Genomic DNA, 21,722 nt, shown 5'->3' on the forward strand with positions numbered 1-21,722 from the left:
CCTTCTCAGACAAACAAAATCTTCAGAAATTCGCTACTACTAAACCCCCACTCCAAGAAATATAACAAGAAACCTTAAAATCTAAACCAACAGGAAAATTCCTTTTTCTCCACAACCTCGCCAACATTTGTTGCTGCTAGTTTTTTTTAATATGTGCCATTCTCACTGGTGTAAGATGGTATCTCATTATAGCTTTGATATTGCTGCACCTCCCCCTGCAGTGACCCTCAGGGCTAATGGCTGTTGCCATGGTCCCTGAGGTCTGGCGTGGGCAAGGAACCATGCGCGCAGGTTCCTAAGATGCAGAGAAGCCGAATGCCTGGCAAGAGATAACGACCACCAAAAGCTGCCACAAAGATGATTAAAAGAAATGCTGACCACCTGGAACCTTATCTCGCTTTCTCAAGGTCCACAAACTTTATTCTGCTACAACTGTCTTTCTAAAATCTTTCCTTTTTCTGGTCATTGATTGCTAATTAAAAAACATACATAATTTAATAAACAGGCTAATCCAAATGAAACATTACTAAACACTGTGTAATAATAGAATTGTTAGTTTAATAATCTTCTATTATATGCTTGACTTTAGTACCTATGATATTAACTGCATTATAAAATAAATTCACCCATGACAATTAATTATGAGTAAAAATGAGTAGGTAATAGTGATAGTTAGTGCAACTAGAAAATAATTATATAGAACAGTAGAAAGAATGAATAGCCTGTCCAATTAGGAATGAGGCTAGGTCCAGGTGTAACTTCGGACATAAATCACTGCCCTGTCAATTAAGCTAAGCCTATGAGCAAACTGATCTCTTTGATGTTCACTGTTCCTATGCCTTTAGAAAAAACATATATATACTGACCACTAGCTTAATTAAAGCACACTCAGATTTACACTCTCTCTTGAAGTGTGTCTGTTTGTCATTTCTTTAACCGAATCCCTGACCACCCTGCGCAGTCTCTCAACCCTGAGACGGCCTCATCGTCTACTGCTGTGCTGGTCCGCAGCAGGTGGTGCCCGAACGTGGGGCCCGACTTCAAATTTTGCTGAGTTGTCCACCTAAAGAAAGAGGTGAGTAACGAAGAGGTTGCGTTGGGTAAGCTATCTCCTTCTTAGTGTGAGTGTGTGAGTGAATTTTTCCCTTAAAAATACCCTCTTTTAAAAGTCAGGGATAGGATCCTCACTGGAGCGTCTGGAGCTCGCTGATAAAGGGTGATCAGTTTGAAACAGTGAGAAGTTTTTCTAAACTTGAAAACATACTCGTGGTGCTGAGTGTGTGAGAGAGTGCATGAATACGGCTCCACGGCCTTAGGGCTACGGAGTCTGAGTGGGCTGCACCCGCGGTTCCCGTGGAGGACGTCATACGGCATAACGGTCATCTGCTCCTTGGAGCAGCCTGGTCCGGGGTTTATACGAACAGACCTTAGCTAAGACGCCTCCGCAAGTTCCCGCGAGGGACACGGGCCGGACAGCACAGTTGAAATAAAGATCTTGTGTGAGTGAACAAAAGCGCCACGAGGCCATGGGTCAAGCACAGACCAAAAACAGAGATCTTTTTCTTTCTATACTGAAAAATATGATTGAAACACGTTGTATTAAAGTAAATAAAAAAGCTTTGTTGCAACTTTATGAATTTATAATGTGGGTATGCCCATGGTTTCCAGAAGAAGGCAGTTTATCACTAGAAACCTGGAAAAAAGTAGGAAAAGAAGTACAAGAATTCTATGCCCTTCATGGCCTATTACTAATTCCTCATCTACTTTAATTGGTTTAGGCATGGCAGACAATGTAGCTCAAAGCTCTCAGCTTTTACATTGGCAAATGACTGGACATGCTGGTTTCTTTCAGCCATATGTGATTCCTTCCTTGCCCTTTTCATTATGGGGCCGTGACATAATGGAATCCATGGGGTTAACTCTCACCGCTCCTGATTTAATTGATGAACAGGCTTTTTCTTAGGGGCCATTGCGGAAAATTTATTTGCTGATAAAATTGCTTGGAAAAACAATGATCCTGTCTGGATACCTCAATGGCCCCTTACATCTGACAAAATCCAGGCTATACATGACATTGTCTCTGACCAATTACAAAAAGGGCATTTAGAGCCCTTTAACAGTCCGTGGAATACTCCTGTCTTTGTAATTAAAAAGAAGTCAGGAAAATGGAGGCTTCTTCAGGACCTCCGCTCAATTAATGACACTATGCATGACATGGGAGCCCTTCAACCAGGCCTCCCCTCCCCTGTAGCTGTTCCAAAACAAAATCATATCATAATTATTGATTTGCAAGACTGCTTTTTCACTATTAAACTACACCCTGATGATTCTCCTCGGTTTGCCTTTAGTGTTCCATCCGCTAATTTTAGCCAACCCTGGCAACGCTTTCAATGGAAAGTCCTGCCTCAAGGCATGAAAAATTCTCCTACTTTATGTCAAAAATTTGTTGATCAGGCTTTACAAGCTACCAGACATAAATTTCCTGATGCATATATTATTCATTACATGGATGACATTCTCCTGAGCCACTCCTCTAAGGAAGGTGTGGAAACGCTTTTACAATGTGTAATTACTGACCTGACCTCCTTTGGTCTTGTCATTGCTCTTGACAAAATTCAGCGTGATCGACCACTTAACTATCTGGGAAAAACTATTCATGATGATTTCATCATGACTCAAAATCTTCAAATCCGCCTTGATAAACTTTCCACAATAAATGATTTTCAGAAATTGCTTGGAAACATTAATTGGATTCGTCCTTATCTTAAAATTACTACAGGTGATTTACACCCTCTTTTCCAGATTTTACAAGGAGATCCTAACCCTAAATCACCTTGGTCCTTGACGCCCGGGGCCATTTCAAAACTGCATTTGGTTGAACAAAAACTTTCTGAAGCTAGAGTTTCTCAAATTGATTATTCATCACCATGGGAATTACTTGTTCTTAAAACTGAATTCACCCCTACTGCCTGCCTGTGGCAATCTGGTATTCTTGAATGGCTTTATTTAGCACACAATCAAACAAAAATGGTCACATCTTATACATCTATGTGTGCATTTCTCATAATGAAAGGGCTGACACGTTCTAAACAATTGTTTGTCAGGCTTCCTGCCACTATTGTTGTCCCATATACTAGAACACAGTTTGAATTTCTGCTTCAAAATGATGATGACTGGGGCATAGCCTTGCTCAATTTTCCTGGTCAGGTCAAATTCCACCTGCCACAGCACCCTATTTTAAAATTTGCGACAGAAACTGCTTTTACTTTTCCAAAAATTGTTTCCTCGCAGCCTCTGCCCGGAGCTGCCGTTGTTTTTACTGACGGTTCCTCCTCTGGAATTTCGGCAGTATATCATCCTGATCAACCTCCTATACAGTGTTTCTCTAAAGGAATTTCTGCTCTCCCGCCCAGCCACCACTCTTTTTCCAGTCGTTATTAAACCTACAACTGCATCATATAAAAATCTTGTTCATGAAAGTTCCCTTAAATGCTTCCCCCGCGGCACTAGATCAAGGGTCTGAATTAGAGAAAATAAATAAAAAACTCAAAGACTTATGGCTGTCTGTATCCCTAAATAACATCAAAGAGGACTCAGCTGACAGCCCCATATTAATAAAACAATTGCCTGAACAAATAGGTCGTTTTTGCCTGGCTGGAGGCAAAATGAAAGATGCAAAACAAAAGGTAAAAGAAAAAATAGCCTGCAGTATTAGAAAAAGTGATCAGGATTATTGGGATAGTGAAATTGTTTTTCAAAAGCCAAAAGTTAATTCTAGCGCCAATACTGACCTCTTTGCAGAGGCATCGGCTCCCAATTATGAGACCATTCCAAAATCCAGCCCAAATTTCCAGCTCGAACTTGGCTAAAATTGTTGAGATAAAAATAAAAACTCAAAAACAAATAAGACATAATGTGTCATAATCTTAAATGAAACAAACAAACAAACAAAAATGCTCCAATCTTTTCCTGTTAATTATTTGGGGAGGAGGCTAGGTTCCCCCTGGTGGAGTTTTGCCATTTGTTTCTTTAAAAATAAATAAATAGGAGCAACATGGCGACGAGGAGACGCTGCGAGTAAGATCTCCCATTAAAAAAAGTGAATAGGGAGGAAAAGCGGCAGGTCCCAGTGAGAACTGGGACACGGAAGATAAACGGGTGACGCCAGCGAACTGCCCGAAGAAGAAAGTGGCCATAAAAGAGGACCAGAAGGGAGGGAAGCGCAGAACCCTGCTCCCCTCCCCCGCCCACAGAGGCGGCACTCTCCGACCGGCGGAGAGGAGGAAAACAACAAACTAAAACGACCCACAAGAACAAACGACGCAGCAAGCGGGACTGGGAGTGGAAAGGAACTATTGCAGCCACCACACCCCGTGAACGGGAGCTGTGGAGAACCCCGCAGGATCCGCCGCGGAGGTGAGCAAACGGCTCCGGGCCGCCATTGAAGAGAGACCCCGCCCCCGGGGAGGAGACCAGCACCAGCACACAGCCCCGGGCTGCCCGGTAAGCTTGCGCAGAAAGGCGGCGCGCTGGAAAAACAGGCGCGGATCGCGGTCAGGATTGCGCGGAACAGCGGCGCGCTGGAAAACCAAGTGCGGATGGGAATCGGGATCTCGCGCGGTAAAGCAGTGCAGTTGAAAAGCAAACGCGGATCCAGATCGCAGCTGCCCAGGTCCCTGCGCCTGCGACCTAGGCTTGCGGGGAGACGCACGGAGGCCCTCACTGAGTGAGCAGGCCCAGGCGCCCAGGCACGGGAGCGGGATTCAAAAGGCGCCATTCCCGCGCCACTGAACTGGGCTACAGCCTGAGTCCTGGAACTGAGGGCTTTGGAACTGACACCCGGGGCACGAAACTAGGGGCGTAGGTTCCCCACGACGGTGGGGCACAAGGCAGACACAGCACCCCAAAGCCGTTGAGGCTTACCCTACCATCCCCGCTCTATTCCCTGTCCCACGGGGTGGAAAATCAGCTCCCCAAGGGCTCCAGGAGAGATCTCTGGCGCCACCTAGCGACTTGAAACCAGCAGAGGCACCTAGAGGAGCCAGTGGCCAGCTGGGGAGTTAGCCCACACCGGGCCCCTTCCGACCAGTAGTCTGAGCCCACAGGGGGAGCGAGCACCCACAGCCGGGGCAGACCAGGCGCGCAGAAGAGTGTGCCTGAGTCCGGACGCACAGGGAGTGTGTCCCACATCACCATCTTAGAACAGGGACATTTCTTCAGTAAAGACTACATGCAGAAGGCTTCCTCAGGAGCCAGAGGTGAGCGGGGGAAGTTCGCCCACGCCAGACCCCCTCTGGCCTGCAGTCCAAGCCCAGAGGGGGAGCAGGAACCCACCGCCGGGGCAGATCAGGCGCACAGGGGAGTGTGTCCCCACATCGGCATTTTAGAACAGGGACCTTTCTCCAGTAAAGACTGCTTGAAACTGACAGATGACTCCTGGAGGAACCAGAGGAGAGCAGAGAAGCTCACCCAAGATGCCGGCCAGTCCCAGTAACACAGTGTCCCAACGCATACGGCAAATTAGAAGACAGACAGTAGGGAGGAGAAGAACCACACGCAACCTAGCAACTCCCCAGGGAAAAAGCACACCACAAAAAGGAAAGCAGCCCCCAGATTGCAACGACAGTAACTTGGAAGAACTTCTGAGCCTTCCAGAAAGAGAATTTAAAATTGCCGTGATTAAAAAACTGACAGAAGTCATAAAGGAAAACAATGATAAGGGAAAAATAATCAACGATCAGAAGAATGCAATTGAGTCCCTAGAGAGGGAAAACAATGGTCAGAAGAATGAAATTGAGTCCCTAAAGAGGGAAGTAAAAGAAATGCAGGAGATCAAAGAATTAATGGAAGAACTAAAGAATTCTGGGAAAAGCAATGAAAGCAGAATAGATGAAATGGAAGAACGAATAAGTAATCTTGAAGACACAGAAATAAAAAGAACCAAAACAGAAAAGGAAAGAGAAGTACGAAGGAAAAAGAACGAAGAAAGACTTCGGGAACTATCTGACTCCATGAGGAAAGGAAATATAAGAGTTATAGGAATACCAGAAGGAGAGGAGAGAGATGTAGGAACAGAGAAAATATTCAAAGAGATAATTGAAGAGCACTTCCCAAATGTGAAGAAGGAGCTGAAAATTGATATACAAGAAGCAAGAAGAACACCAAACTTCCACGACGAAAGGAAAAATACAGCAAGACACATAATAGTAAAGCTCCCAAGAATCCAGGAAAAGGAAAAAATAATGAAGCTGGCAAGAGGGAAGAAACAGATAACAGTCAAAGGAAAGCCAATCAGGCTGACATCAGACTTCTCCGAAGAAACACTACGGGCAAGGAGAGAATGGAGGGACATAGTCAACAGACTCCAAGAAAACAGATGCCAACCAAGAATTCTCTATTCCGCAAAGCTCTCCTTTCTCTTTGAAGAAAGAATATGGACCTTCCCAGACAAACAGAAACTCCGGAATTTCATTGCAACTAAACCCCCACTCCAAAAAATACTACAAGGAGTCCTAAAGCCAGAACCTCAGAGGGACGAATAACAATGAAAGAAGGCCAAAAAAAAAAAAAGTTATTAAAAGAATAAATAAATAAAATCAAAGGAAAGACAAACACAATGGCAAATACAGATGCTAACATATCAATATTAACTCTAAATGTAAATGGACTAAACTCTTCAATAAAAAGACACAGAGTTGCAGCCTGGATTAAGAAACAAAACCCAACCTTTTGCTGTCTCCAGGAAACACATTTAGCTACAAAAGATAAAAATAGGCTCAAAGTTAAAGGATGGAAAACAAGCCTACAAGCAAATGGACCAAAAAAGAAAGCAGGAACAGCTATACTTATATCAGATAAAACAGATTTCAAACTCAAAAAGATAAAAAGAGACCCCAATAGTCACTACATTATGATCAAGGGGACAATAGTTCAAGAAGAAATAACACTCATTAACATATACTCACCAAACGAAGGAGCACCAAAATATATCAGACAACTGTTATCCTCTCTGAAAACAGACATCAGAGAAAACACATACATAGTGGGAGACTTCAACACACCACTATCAACAATGGATAGATCAACAAGACAAAAAATAAGTAAAGAAACCAAAGCTCTAAATAAGGACCTAGAGCAATTGGGCTTAACAGACATCTATAGAACACTAAACCCCCAAAAAACGGAGTACACATTTTTCTCAAGCGCACACGGAACATTCTCCAGGATCGATCACATACTGGGGCACAAGACAAACATCAACAGATACACCAAGATTGAAATCATATCAACCATCTTTTCTGACCATGAAGGCATCAAACTAGAAATAAACCATAAAAAGAAGGCAAGGAACTTTCCTACCTCATGGAGATTAAAAACCACACTACTGGAAGACCACTGGACTAATGAGGAGATCAAAGAAGAAATTAAAAAATTCTTTGAATTGAACGACAAGGAGGACACCAATATCCTAAATGTATGGGACGCAGCAAAAGCAGTAATAAGAGGAAAATATATAGCAATAGAAGCTCACATCAAGAAACAAGAAAGAACTCAAAGAAACAACCTAATCTCAAGCTCAAAGATCTAGAAAAAGAACAACAAAAAACCCCAAAACCAGTAGAAGAAAAGAAATAATAAAAACAAAGCAGAAATAAATGAAATTGAAACTAAAAAACAATCCAAAAGATCAATGAAACCAAGAGCTGGGTCTTTGAAAAAATCAATAAAATAGACAAACCCCTAGCCAGGCTCACAAAGGAAAAAAGGGAGAAAGCACAAATAAACAGGATCATCAATGAAAGAGGAGAAATCACAACGGACACAGCAGAAATCAAAAGAATAATCAGTAACTACTATGAACAGTTATATGGAAACAAGTTTAACAATCTAGAGGAGATGGACAAATTCCTACAACTCTACAATCACCCAAAGCTAGATAAAGAAGAAATAGAACACCTAAACAGACCAATTACAAGCAGCGAAATTGAAATGGTAATCAAAAACCTCCCCAAAAACAAAAGCCCGGCACCTGATGGATTTACAAATGAATTCTACCAAACATTCAGAGACGAATTAGTGCCTATCCTTCACAAACTCTTCCAAAAAATTGAGAAGGAAGGGACAATACCAAACACGTTCTATGAAGCCAACATTACACTAATACCAAAACCAAACAAGGACAACACAAAAAAGGAAAACTACAGGCCAATCTCCCTAATGAACACTGATGCAAAAATCCTCAATAAAATTTTAGCTATCAGAATCCAACAATGCATCCATAAGATAATTCACCACGACCAAGTAGGATTCATTCCAGGGACACAAGGATGGTTTAACATCCGAAAATCAATCAACGTTATCCAACACATCAACAAAAAGAAATATAAAAACCATATGATAATATCAATAGATGCTGAGAAAGCTTTTGACAAAGTGCAACACCCATTTATGATAAAAGCCCTTGAAATTCTTGGGATACAGGGAACATACCTCAACATCATAAAGGCCATCTATGACAAGCCAACAGCCAGTATCATCCTTAATGGTGAAAAGCTGAAAGCAATTCCATTAAGATCTGGAACAAGACAAGGATGTCCACACTCACCAATGTTTTTTAATATAATACTGGAAGTCCTAGCCAGAGCAATAAGACAAGAGAAAGACATCCAAGGAATCCAAATAGGAAAAGAAGAAGTCAAACTATCACTATTTGCAGATGATATGATAATATACATAGAGAACCCCAAAAAGTCCACAGAAAAACTAATTCAACTCATCAATCAGTTCAGTAAAGTGGCAGGATACAAAATCAACACGCAAAAGTCAGTAGCCTTCCTATACACAAACAATAAATCTGAAGAAGAAGAAATCAAAAAAACCATCCCTTTTTTTATTGAAACAAAAAAAATCAAATATTTGGGAATAAATCTAACAAAAGAGGTTGAGGACCTATACAAAGAAAACTATAAAACACTGTAAAAGAAATAGAAGAAGACACAAAGAAATGGAAAGACATCCCCTGCTCATGGATTGGAAGAATAAACATTATTAAAATGGCCATCCTTCCAAACGCAATATACAGATTCAATGCTATTCCAATCAAAATTTCAATGTCATTCTTCAAAGAAATAGAACAATTATTGATGAAATTCATATGGAATCACCAAAAACCCCGAATAGCCAAAGCTCTCCTGAAAAAAAAAGAAGAGAATTGAGGCATCACACTCCCAGACTTCAAACTCTACTACAAAGCCATAATCATCAAAACTGCATGGTATTGGAACAAGAACAGACATACAGACCAATGGAATCGAATAGAAAATCCAGAAATAAACCCACAGATTTATGGTCAACTAATCTTCGACAAAGGAGCAAAGACTATGCATTGGAGCAAAGAAAGTTTGTTCAATAAATGGTGCTGGGAAAACTGGGCCGCTACATGCAAAAGAATGAAGCTTGACCACTACCTCACACCATACACAAAAATCAACTCAAAATGGATTAAAGAACTAGACATAAGACCTGAAACCATAAAATATATAGAAGGAAATATAGGCGAAACACTATGTGATTTGCACATCAAAGACATCTTTACAGACACATCACCCAAAGCAGCGATAGTGAAGGCGAAGATAAACAGCTGGGACTACATCAAATTAAAGAGCTTCTGCACAGCAAAAGAGACAATAACAAAAACAAAGAGAAACCCCACCAACTGGGAGAACATTTTTGCACCCAACACTAATGATAAAGGACTGATCACAAAAATCTGCAAAGAGCTGATGAGACTTAACAACAACAAAGAAAAGAATCCAGTCAAAAAATGGGCAGAAGAGCTAAAAAGAAACTTCTCTGAAGAGGAAATGCAAATGGCCAACAGGCATATGAAAAAATGTTCAACATCACTTGTCATCAGGGAAATGGAAATCAAAACTACCATGAGATACCATCTTACACCAGTGAGAATGGCACTTATTAAAAAAACTAGCAACAACAAATGTTGGCGAGGGTGTGGAGAAAAAGGAACTCTTCTGCACTGTTGGTGGGAGTGCAAACTGGTCCAACCACTGTGGATAGCTGTGTGGAGATTTCTGGACCTACTAAACATAGAACTTCCATATGATCCAGCAATTCCACTCCTAGGTATTTACCCAAAGCACACAGAAACATCAACTCCAAAGAACACCTGCACCCCTATGTTTATAGCAGCACTGTTTACAATAGCTAAGCTTTGGAAACAACCCAAATGCCCAAAAATAGATGACTGGATCAAGAAAATGTGGTACATATATACCATGGAATATTACTCAGCATTCAAAAAAGATAAACACATGCAATTTGCAGCAACATGGATGGCACTGGAAGGGATCATGCTCAGCGAAATAAGCCAAAAAGAAAAAGAAAAATACCGGATGGTCTCACTCATAGCAGGAATCTAGAAAACTTAAATAAGGGACCAGGAAAACGAATAACTATAAGAAAGTGAAAATCAAAATCAACAAAAAACTACGAACCAGAGACACTTTTAGGGGGGCGGGGGTGGGAGGGGAGGGACTGGGGTCAGAATGGGGGGGCTGCAATTGTATGGGGAATATAAAAATAAAATTTATTATTAAAAAAAATAAATAAAATAAATAAATAAATAAATAAGGCATTTATAAATAATAGTATTCAAAGTTCATTCACAATTGTTAAGGTGATAAAAAAATGGTTAAATATGAGTGTATGAGACTATATGACTATAATATGAATAAAAGGTTTTTATTAAAATAGTATAAACCCACTGCAGTGGGCTGGTGGGGGCTGCCCTTGATCTCAACAAGCAGCTGCCTGGACTTTTTCTCCAGTGTTGGGATCACTGACAGGTCTCTACTACCTTCCTGCTGTGGGGGACTAAACTTTTCTATTATCCACCTTAAATAACTATTTTGGTTCATTCTACAAAAAAGTTCCATTTCCCTGTGTTTCTCTCATTTTAAAGTCTAAATTGTCTTAGGCAAAAACTGCTGAGTTACTTTTGACCTGTTAATAAGCTATACAAAATGCTTATTGGTTGAATAAAAACTTTTAATTTTACTTACTGGACCTGTAAAACATTAAGTTTCTTGTTAAAACAAACTAACCTGGTAAAACATAAAGTGATAATATAAACATTTTTGAGCTAAATTCTAAACCTCAAATTTTACAGGCAGACTATAAAAATTTACCTCTTCTCCTGTTCTCAAGATAACAGTGTTCTTTTATGTTTTAAAATATGACCGTTCCCAGTGACATAATGTGTTAACAACCTAAAGCCAAAGAATCATTTCTTTAAAAAGTAAACTCCAAAAATATTTTCTTATCAAAAAAGTTAGTAAAAACTGGGCCTCCCCGGTGGCGCAGCGGTTGAGCGCTGGGTTGAGAAGCTGCCCGCAGCCTCTGTAGCGCAGGCTCGATCCCCGGCTGCTCCCCGGCCACCGGAGGAGGGTCCCACATGGCGCGCAGACCTCTCCTGCCGCCCGCTGCTCCCCTCAGCAGTGTACTTCGGTCCTTCTGCCTGCTCTGCTCCCCGCTCTGGCTCTGGTGAATTCTCTCACCCTCCCGCGCTTCTGACTGTACCCAGTGCATGTATAAACAAAAAAACAAACAAATAAATAAAAAAAAAACATGCCTCTATAAAAAAAAAAAATCTTAAAAAAAAAAAAAAAAAGTTAGTAAAAACTGCCGTGACTGCTGTGGTCTCGAGCCCAAGGTCTTTGGTAATAATTAAGATTAGACACTTATTCTGTGTACAGATTTTAGCTGTTAACTCATTAAAAACCTCAGTATCTTCACACATATTGATAAAATAACTATGTTTCAAAATATATGCACATGGCCAAAATTTTAAATGTATATCAAGAGATCTCTGTTTCTGTTTGTCTTTCTTTGTGTTTGTTTTGTTTTTTACCTCCGGAGGACTAATTATAGACGGCGCCTTTATAAATTATCATAAAACAAATCTTGACATCTTGATCAAACAATTTTTTAATAAACAAAAACTAGTTTAAATTTTATAATATAATTCAAAGCCTTAAAGTTATGTTAAGTATTAATACTTTGTTTAAATGTGTTTATTTCAAAAGAAATTTCTGGTATAAAAGGTACTTTTGTCTTTCCTACTGAGTCACATGTATGTGAAAAATGTACATAGTATCTATATGATGCTCTGATTTTTTTTTTGTTTTTATTGATTTGCCTAATTGCTTCTTTATTAGCCAGCCTAGAAAAACCTAGGTATGTGCCATTATGTTATTAACAGCCATGCAAAATGGAATTCCAGTCATAACAGAAACTAAAGCTACAACTAAACTTTCAGGTTTACTTTTTGCACCTATTTGTAAAAGCTAAAAATTCTAATGTCATATTACCTTGTGTGTTCACATGTAAGTCATCTAGTTCAAAGAGATGACAGTATTATAATATATTATAATGCCTTACTGCTAATGAAAGATGTGACAATCCTAAATCGATGTAATGTGAAATGTGTGTTTACAAAGAAAAACATGTATTAAAAATAGATATTTTAATGGTCTTAAAAGTAAAGTGATAAGTGTTAAAACAAATATTAAAAGGTCTAAAAGAATTAAAAGTAACAAAGCTAAGTAAAGTGTTGAACATCTGAAAAAGGAATTTTAGGAAAACAAATTTTGTATACTCAAATGATTTATATTATTTTAGTGTTTTGGGAACACATTAGCTGAAATAATTTTTGGTTAATAGTAACTGAGTTATAATCTAATGGGTTGTTTCAAAACATGTACTTATACACTAGCATTGGGTATAATCTTGGCCCTTGTCTAGGTTAATGATGTTGGGTACATAATGTCTTTTAGTGTCTGAAGAACTAAGGTTTTTGAGATGACAATTAAAGGTTATGATTTGATTGTCAATATTATACTTAGGGCTAGAATTTTTATAGAGATTAAATATGGTTGTTTTTGCTGTTTTCTAGTATTTATGACACAGCTTCCTAAAAATCTAAATTAAAGTAAAATTTGGTAGCCTGTCATTTAATCAATTAAAGGAAATTTTGTGGAACCTCAGCAGAGCTTTAGAGACACTCCACAAACTTTCTCCCTTTCCTCCTGGGAAGGACATTAGATAAATTTATCCTATCTGGTTTACCTGGTAAAGTTACACTACAAGGGAATCACTGTCACTTGGGACAATGGTAAAACTCTAATATGTACAAAAATGTTAACATTGGTTTTCTTAAACAAAATCTTTCAATACCTGATATGTATGTAAATTGTCAATGATTATTGTTGCCTTGCAATATTATATACTTCAATGGTTTAATGTCTGCAGGACCTTTTTCTACACAAAATAACAAACAAACAAAAAAAAAGCCTCAATTGATTCAAAATGATAAACTTTTGAGAGTAAAGGACTGTATAAATTGTTGGAAATACGCCTGATTTTTACTGTTTTGTTTGTCATAACATTGAAAATGTTTTTACATTTTGCCTTGATTCAACAAAGTTTTCTTGTTTTGACTGACCAGATTCTACAGCAATGTTATATATATATATATATATATATATATATATTTTTTTTCTCTTTTTCTAGCAGAGCTAACCTTTTGTTGGCTTTGAGTACAATTCTTCCAGGGAGTTGACATAGAGCTAAACTAAAATGTGGAGAAACTGCTGCTTTGTTCGTAGGGTTCCAGAGACCTCTGAAAATGATGAGAAAGCTTGCCTCCATTGGCAGGACTGAATAACCCGGTTCCCTGGACAGAAAGCTCTGTCATAAAGCCTGAACTTTTTTGTCTCTTTGCTGCCTTTAATGATGTACATTTCAAACAACCTGGACAGGACACCGCTAAGATCCCAGTGCGTGCCTGCTTTGGATACCCCTTCGCTCTACTTCTGGGAAATGCCTCAGCTACACGCATTCAATTGCGTGGAACTTCTTACTCTGTACATTGTTCTGGCTGTGCTATTACTAATTGTATTACCCCTCTCTTGCTCGTATATATCCTGTGGTGGTCTTACTTAAAAGACCCCCCTATGTTATGTTACCTGTTGATTTACATGATATGCCTTGGTATGATAATACTGCCATGCAAGTTTTAGATGAAGTACATGCTCTTCTTTGTCCTAAACGTTTTATTGTTACCCTTATTCTAGGCATTGCTGCCTTGATTTCCTTAGTTACCTCCTTGGCTGCTTCCTCTGTTGCTTTAGTTCAGGAAGCTAAGACAGCTACTTTTGTAAATGACCTTACCAAAAACATGTCCATGGCGCTGTCTACACAGCGGGACATTGACTATAAGTTAGAAAGAAAGTTAAATGCTCTGGAAGAAATTGTTATTGCTATTAGCAATGAGGTTCAACTTCTCAAACAACAACTGTCTACTCGTTGCCACGTTCAGTTTCGTTTCATTTGTGTTACACCTTTACGTTATAATCCTTCCCTGCATTGGAATCTTACTAAACACCACCTATTGGGCATCTGGCATGACAATGACCTTTCTCATGACCTCTTGTCCCTTCAATCTGAAATCTCTGCTGTCAGTAAATCTCATCTGGATACTTCAGTCTCTTCCTTTGCCCATTCTCTGGCTTCCACTCTCCAATCTTTAACTCCTGCTCACTGGTATCATCTTCTCCTCTCCTTCGCTGTTCTTTCCCTATTCGTCCTGCTCCTTTGTTTGTTTGTTCCCCTCTGTGTCCGCTCACTTCACAGGTCCATCTACCGCATCTGGTGTGACATGTATGCTTACCAACTTCATTCTAAAAACAAAAGGGGACCTGCTGCACCTCCCCCTGCAGTGACCCTCAGGGCTAATGGCTGTTGCCATGGTCCCTGAGGTCCGGCGTGGGCAAGGAACCATGCGCGCAGGGGGAGAACAGCAAACTCTCTAAGATGCAGAGAAGCCGAATGCCTGCCAAGAGATAACGACCACCAAAAGCTGCCACAAAGATGATTAAAAGAAATGCTGACCACCTGGAACCTTATCTCGCTTTCTCAAGGTCCACAAACTTTATTCTGCTACAACTGTCTTTCTAAAATCTTTCCTTTTTCTGGTCATTGATTGCTAATTAAAAAACATACATAATTTAATAAACAGGCTAATCCAAATGAAACATTACTAAACACTGCGTAATAATAGAATTGTTAGTTTAATAATCTTCTATTATATGCTTGACTTTAGTACCTATGATATTAACTGCATTATAAAATAAATTCACCCATGACAATTAATTATGAGTAAAAATGAGTAGGTAATAGTGATAGTTAGTGCAACTAGGAAATAATTATATAGAACAGTTGAAAGAATGAATAGCCTGTCCAATTAGGAATGAGGCTAGGTCCAGGTGTAACTTCGGACATAAATCACTGCCCTGTCAATTAAGCTAAGCCTATGAGCAAACTGATCTCTTTGATGGTCACTGTTCCTATGCCTTTAGAAAAAATATATATATACTGACCACTAACTTAATTAAAGCGCACTCAGATTTACACTCTCTCTTGAAGTGTGTCTATTTGTCATTTCTTTAACCGAATCCCTGACCACCCTGCGCAGTCTCTCAACTCTGAGATGGCATCATCATCTACTGCTGTGCTGGTCCGCGGCAGATATGCATTTCCCTGATTACAAATGATGTTGAACATTTTTTCATATGCCTGTTGGCCATTTGCATTTCCTCTTTGGAGAAGGCTGGTGGTACATATACACAATGGAATATTACTCAGCAATCAAAAAGATAAACACATGCAGTTTGCAGCAACATGGATGGAGCTAGAAGAGATCATGCTCAGCAAAATAAGTCAGAAAGAAAAAGAAAAATACAGGATGGTCTCACTCATAGCAGGAATTTAGAAAACCTAAATAAGGGACCAGGAAAAAGACTAATTATACAAAGTAAAAATCAAAATCAACAAGCAACTATAAACCAGAGACACACTACAGGAGGGGAGGGACGGAGAGAGGAAGGGTTAGGGTCAAAATAAGGGGAGATGCCCTTGCGGCCTATGAGAATATAACCAAAATGAAAATGCATACATTTTGCAAAAATGAAAAATGATGTAAGAATTATATAAAATAAAATATTAAAAAAATCTAAACCAACAGAAGAAAGAACAGGAAGAACAGAATAAGATAATGAATAGAAACACAAAACAATAAACAGAATGGGAACTATGGCCCTATGTATAGATAATCACCCTAAATGTAAATGGCCTAAATTCACACAAAAAAAAGACACAGAGTAGCAGGCTGAATTAGAAAACAGAAGCCAACCTTCTGCTGTCCTCAGGAAACACACCTAAGAGCCAAAAATAAATACAGATTAAAAGTAAAGGGCTGGAAAACAATTCTACAAGCAAATGGCCCCCAAAAGAAGGCAGGGGCAGCCATACTTATATCAGATAAAATAGACTTCAAACTAAAAAATATGACAAGAGACACTGATGGACACTACATAATGATCAAGGGGACAGTACTCCAGAAAGTTTCTCTCTCCTTTGTGCATTTTCTTCTCTCACTTTTTTTCTACTTTTTTATTTTCTTGTCATTCTTCCTTTTTCATTCTTCTTTTGCCCTTTATTTGCTTTCTTTCTGTTCTCCAAGTCACAACCACAAGGGACCTAGTAGTTCAAGGCAGAAGCGCATCCCACTCAGTTAGAAGGTACCTCCCAGTGGATTGTGCCTCAGTTTGTGCCTGGTGGTACAGCACTCCATATGAGACTCTTGACTAGTCCAGGCTGAAGAATTGGATCCCGTTCTAAATAGTAGGGGGCTGTGAAGGCAGGGGCTCCTGGGACAAATCACAGCTCATAAAAACATCTGCCACAGTAAAGTGTGCCAGGTTGCAAGCTACAGGAAGTCCAACCCTTAAAACTCACCCACCCCAGTATTCCCAGACACCCAATAGGAGAGCCTGGAAGAGCCACTGCTGACATCAACCATCTGGTAGACATGTACCCAGGTGGAATCCCCCCAAATCCTAACTATGGTAGCCCCCAATGCTCTAGAAGAGTGACTGGAAAATCCCCACCTGCCTTAAGCAGTGTTCAAGTTAAAGAGATCAGAGGGGGAAGCTGCACGAGCATCCACCCTGAACTCCACTCAAAAGCCACAGGGGCCCAGGCACCAGGCAGATATATCCACACCCTGGCGGGAGAACTTAGAAGTCATGCCCACGGGCACCAGTGGTACAGGGGTACTACAAATAGAGCAAAGGTGAAGGCAAACAATGGGAAGAATGAAAAATACAAGTGATCAAGCAGGCTCTCCTGGGGATAATATACCATGGAAAGAAATTCAATCTCCAGAAGACATAGAAGAATATCTCTGCCTGACAGATAAAGAATTCAGAATTGCCATGATGAAAATACTTGAAGAGTTAAGAGAAAATACAAAAAGGGAAAAGAATGTAATGAATGAATTAAGGAATGTGAACGAATACCTAATAAGATAATAAAGGAACTGGAGGGTGTTCAATGTTTAGTGGAGGAAGTAAATAATTCTGGGGACAGCAACAAAATAGAATAGAAGAAATGGAAAATTAATCAGTACTCTCAAAGATACAGGCATAAAGAAACCAAAAAAGAAAAGGAAAAGGAGATACAAAGGAAAAAAATGAAGAAACACTTGGAGAACTATCTGAAACCATGAGAAAAGGAAATATAATAATCATAGGGGGCCTCCCCTGGTGGCGCAGTGGTTGAGCGCTGGGCTGCGAAGCTGCCTGCAGCCTCTACAGCGCCAGTTCAATCCCTGGCCACCTGTGAGGGTCCCACATGGCTCACAGACCTCTCCTGCCACCCGCTACTCCCCTCAGCAGTGTACTTTGGTCCTTCTGCCTGTTCTGCTCCCAGCTCTGGCTCTGGTGAATTCTCTCACCCTCCTACGCTTCTGACTGTACCCAATGCTTGTATAAATAAATGAATAAATCTTTAAAAAAAATCATAGGTGGGGCCTTCTCTGGTGGCGCAGCGGTTGAGCGCTGGGCTGCGAAGCTGCCGCAGCCTCTGCAGCACCAGTTCGATCCCCGGCTACCGGCGAGGGTCCCACATGGCGCGCAGACCTCCCCTGCCGCCCACTGCTCCCCTCAGCAGTGTCCTCTGTCTGTCTGCCTGTTCTGTTCCCTGCTCTGGCTCTGGTGAATTCTTTCACCCTCCCATGCTTCTGACTGTACCCTGTGCTTGTATAAATAAATAAATAAAACTTTAAAAAAAAATCATAGGAATCCCAGAAGGTGAAGAGAGAGACAAAGGAACTTGACAAACTATTCAAGGAAATAATCAAAGAGAACTTCCCAACCATGAAGAAGGACATGAAAATAGAAATACAGGAAACTAGAAAAACACCAAATTACCACAATGAAAGGAAAACTACAGCAAGACACATAATAGTAAAATTTCCAAGAGTCCAAGACAAGGAAATAATAATGAAATTCATGAAGGGAAAGAAACAGATAACCTACATAGGAAAACTAATCAGGCTGGCATCACACTTCTCTGAAGAAGCAAGAAGAGGGGCAAGAGGAGAATGGAGTGACATATTCAACAAACTCCAAGAAAAAAATGCCTACCAAGAATGCTTTACCCCACAAAGCTCTCCTTCCTCTATGAGGGAAAAATAAGACAAACAAAAATATTCATAAATTCATTACAACTAAACCCCCATTCCAAAATGTATTACAAGAGACCTAAAGCCAAAACCAACAGAAGAATCAATAGTATGAACAGAATATGGTTAGGGATACAACCACAAAATGATAAACAAAATGGCAAGTAGAGAGACAAATGCAGCAATAGTATTCCTTAATGTAAATGTGTTAGGGGGAAAAGGATGTCCCAAAGCTATTTCCATATAGGCTTTGTGGACTCCACCCCCACCCCAGGTCAAAGCCAAAGACACTGGGAACTCCAAATCCCATCACCACCCAAGGGAAGGTGGCTGGGACCTGAGGGTGGGGTTAAGCAGCCAGGTGGATAGAAAAGGCAGACACGTGGGCTTTGGGGGACCCCATTTTGGGCTCTCCACCAGCTCGCAGCATCTGGCCAGCTCTGAGAGTGACTTTGGGTTTCCAGGTCGTCGGATCAGGTAGGACGCATTAAAGACTTTATTTCCCTATTTTCTCCCTGAGTTGTACATTTTCCTTATTTCCTTTCCTCTTGTAAATAAACCTTTTATTAACCTTTTTGTGTGTGTCTGTAGTAGAGTATTCATAACTCCCTTTAAAGCGCGTGGGTGAGGACCCACAGCCAGGAACCCGTTTAATATCGGGGTTGCTCTATAACAGCTTGGTGCCCAACGTGGGGCCCAAACCCACGACCCTGAGATTCGGAAGACCCTTCCAGGCCTCAGTTCTGAAAGCCAGTCCGGAAATAGCTCAAGATTGCCGGATCACACAATATGTGAAACACATCCAGGAGGTTCTGGCAGTAATTCATAACTTTGCAAACTCAAGGATCTCTATGCCTCCTGATCAACCATTGCATCCCTTCAAACCTGGAGATCAGGTCTTACTGAAGACCTGGCAGAGTGGGGATGCCCAAAACCAGCTGTCAGAAAAATGGACTGGTCCATATGACGTTTTGCTAAGCACACATACTTCTCTGAAACTTGCAGGTATAAAACCCTGGGTACATCATTCCAGAGTTAAGAAAGCGCCAGAAGGAACTGACCCAGAGGCGAAGTCCCATTGGTCTTGTGAACCCATTGAAGACTTGAGGTATTTGTTTAAGAAACAGAAAGAAACTTAAATGTTACTGACTTCTTTTCCAGTTATTGTTGCAGGATACCCAAGAACTCGTTTTTTTTCTGAAGAAACCCTGAGAAAAAAACTAACATGCTCTAACCAATCTCTTCCTTTCAAAGTTTAGGAGACATGAAATAACATCTAGGATCATGCATATGCTGACAGTATTTTTTTACATAGAAAGGTTTTTAATCTTGATTTTGTTATTTCCTATAAACTTTTGTTTTTTTTTACTTTGAAGTTTTTTTTTCTGCTTGTTTTTTTTTATTGTTACTTTGGCCTATCAGACAAACTGCAGTTGTATGGGATATCCCACGCGTGATGAATGGTAACTAAAGAGCTCTTTGTGTCTATATGTTGTCTGTCTGTATGTCCTTGTGTCTAACCGTATTGACCTCCAGTGATCGACAAATTGGTATACATGGTGCCCATAGACGTTGAAAAGAAAAAAAAAAGAGTCTCCAGTTATGAGAAAAACTAAAGGTTATGATTTGATTGTCAACATTGTGCTACTGAACTAAGCCGGTGCCGTCATAGAGATTGAATATTGTTGTTTCTGTTAATTTTTCTGATATTTATGGCAAAGCTTCCCAGAAATCTAAATTCAAGTACAAATTTGGTAGCCTGTCATTTGGCTGATGCAAGGAAATTTTGTGGAACCTCAGTAGAGCTCCTGAGACACTCCACAAAGTTTCTCCCTTTCCTCCTGGGAAGGCAGTAGATGAATTTATTCTATTTGGCTTTTACCTAATGAAGTAAAACTGGAAGGGAAGCATTGTCACTTGGGAAAATGATAAAACTTTGGTATGTACAAAATGTTAACAGTAATTTTCTAAAATGTGTATAAAAAAAAAAAACCTCTCAGTATCTGGTATGTATGTAGATTGTCAATGGTAATTGTCACCTTGTAATATTGTTTCACATCTACAGAAATTGTTTCTGGACATATAGGGAAAAAAGGTCTCAACAGATTCCTATTGATGGAACTGTTGAGAGTAAAAAACTTTCCTACAAAGGACTAAATAGACCTGGAAATACACCTGACATTTACTAAGTTTTCTTTGACATAATACTGGTAATTTTTTTATGCATTCTGTCCTAAATCCACAAAGTTTTTGTTTTGTTTTGTTTTGTTTTGAGTAACCAGGATCTGCAGCAAGGTTGCAATTTTTTTTTCCAGCAAAGCTAACTTGTCACATTTTCTCTCCCCTTGATACCAACACAGCATACAAATAGTGATAGTAATTTTTGCTACTTATCTCAGAGTCTGTTTTTGCATAACTTCCATAGGAATTTTGTCTGCTTAAACAAAAATTGGATGTGAGTTTGATTGTAGGCTTTGCGTGAAGTTCTTCCAAAAAGTTAAAAAAGAGCTAAACCAAGAAGAGGAAAACCTGTTTGCTTTGTCTGTAGGGTTCCAGAGACCTCCAAAGAAGGTGAGGAAGCTTGCCTCCATTGGCAGGACTGGACAACCCGGCCAACGAAAATGCCCTGGTACCCTCGAGAAGAGGAAAGCCCAGGTGGAGTCTAATGAGACCAACTTTGTACCTGAAGCCTACATCGACTGGATGCCACGGTTTGCTCTGATCCTATATGAATTTTTCAACAAAGCCAGCTAAAATTGCTGTTAGTTATTTTCTGCCCTGTGATTTTATGCAAAAATAGGAAAAATGGCTTAAAAGTACATTTAGTTTGCAAACTTTTGCTATGCTGTTAAAAGTTTGGGATCAAGGTTGAGAAAATTTGTGTTTTACACCAGTTAAACCATTTTAAGATTTTTTTTTTTCCTGTGATTTTTACATATCTGCTGTCTTATTTTGGCTAATGCCTCCAGATGTCTTTTTTTTTTTTTGGCTTAAACTGATGAACTATTTTTCTTGGAGTAAAGGACTTTTGCTTTCCACTATGGACAAATACCTGGAGAGACTGGTTTTCTTTCACACTGGAACCTAAAAAAATGTTCATCTGAGACTGCATCCCAAC

This window comes from Talpa occidentalis, unplaced genomic scaffold (genome assembly GCF_014898055.3).
Source record: "Talpa occidentalis isolate TD23 unplaced genomic scaffold, MPIMG_talOcc4v2.1 talOcc4.12, whole genome shotgun sequence".
Taxonomy (NCBI): domain Eukaryota; kingdom Metazoa; phylum Chordata; class Mammalia; order Eulipotyphla; family Talpidae; genus Talpa; species Talpa occidentalis.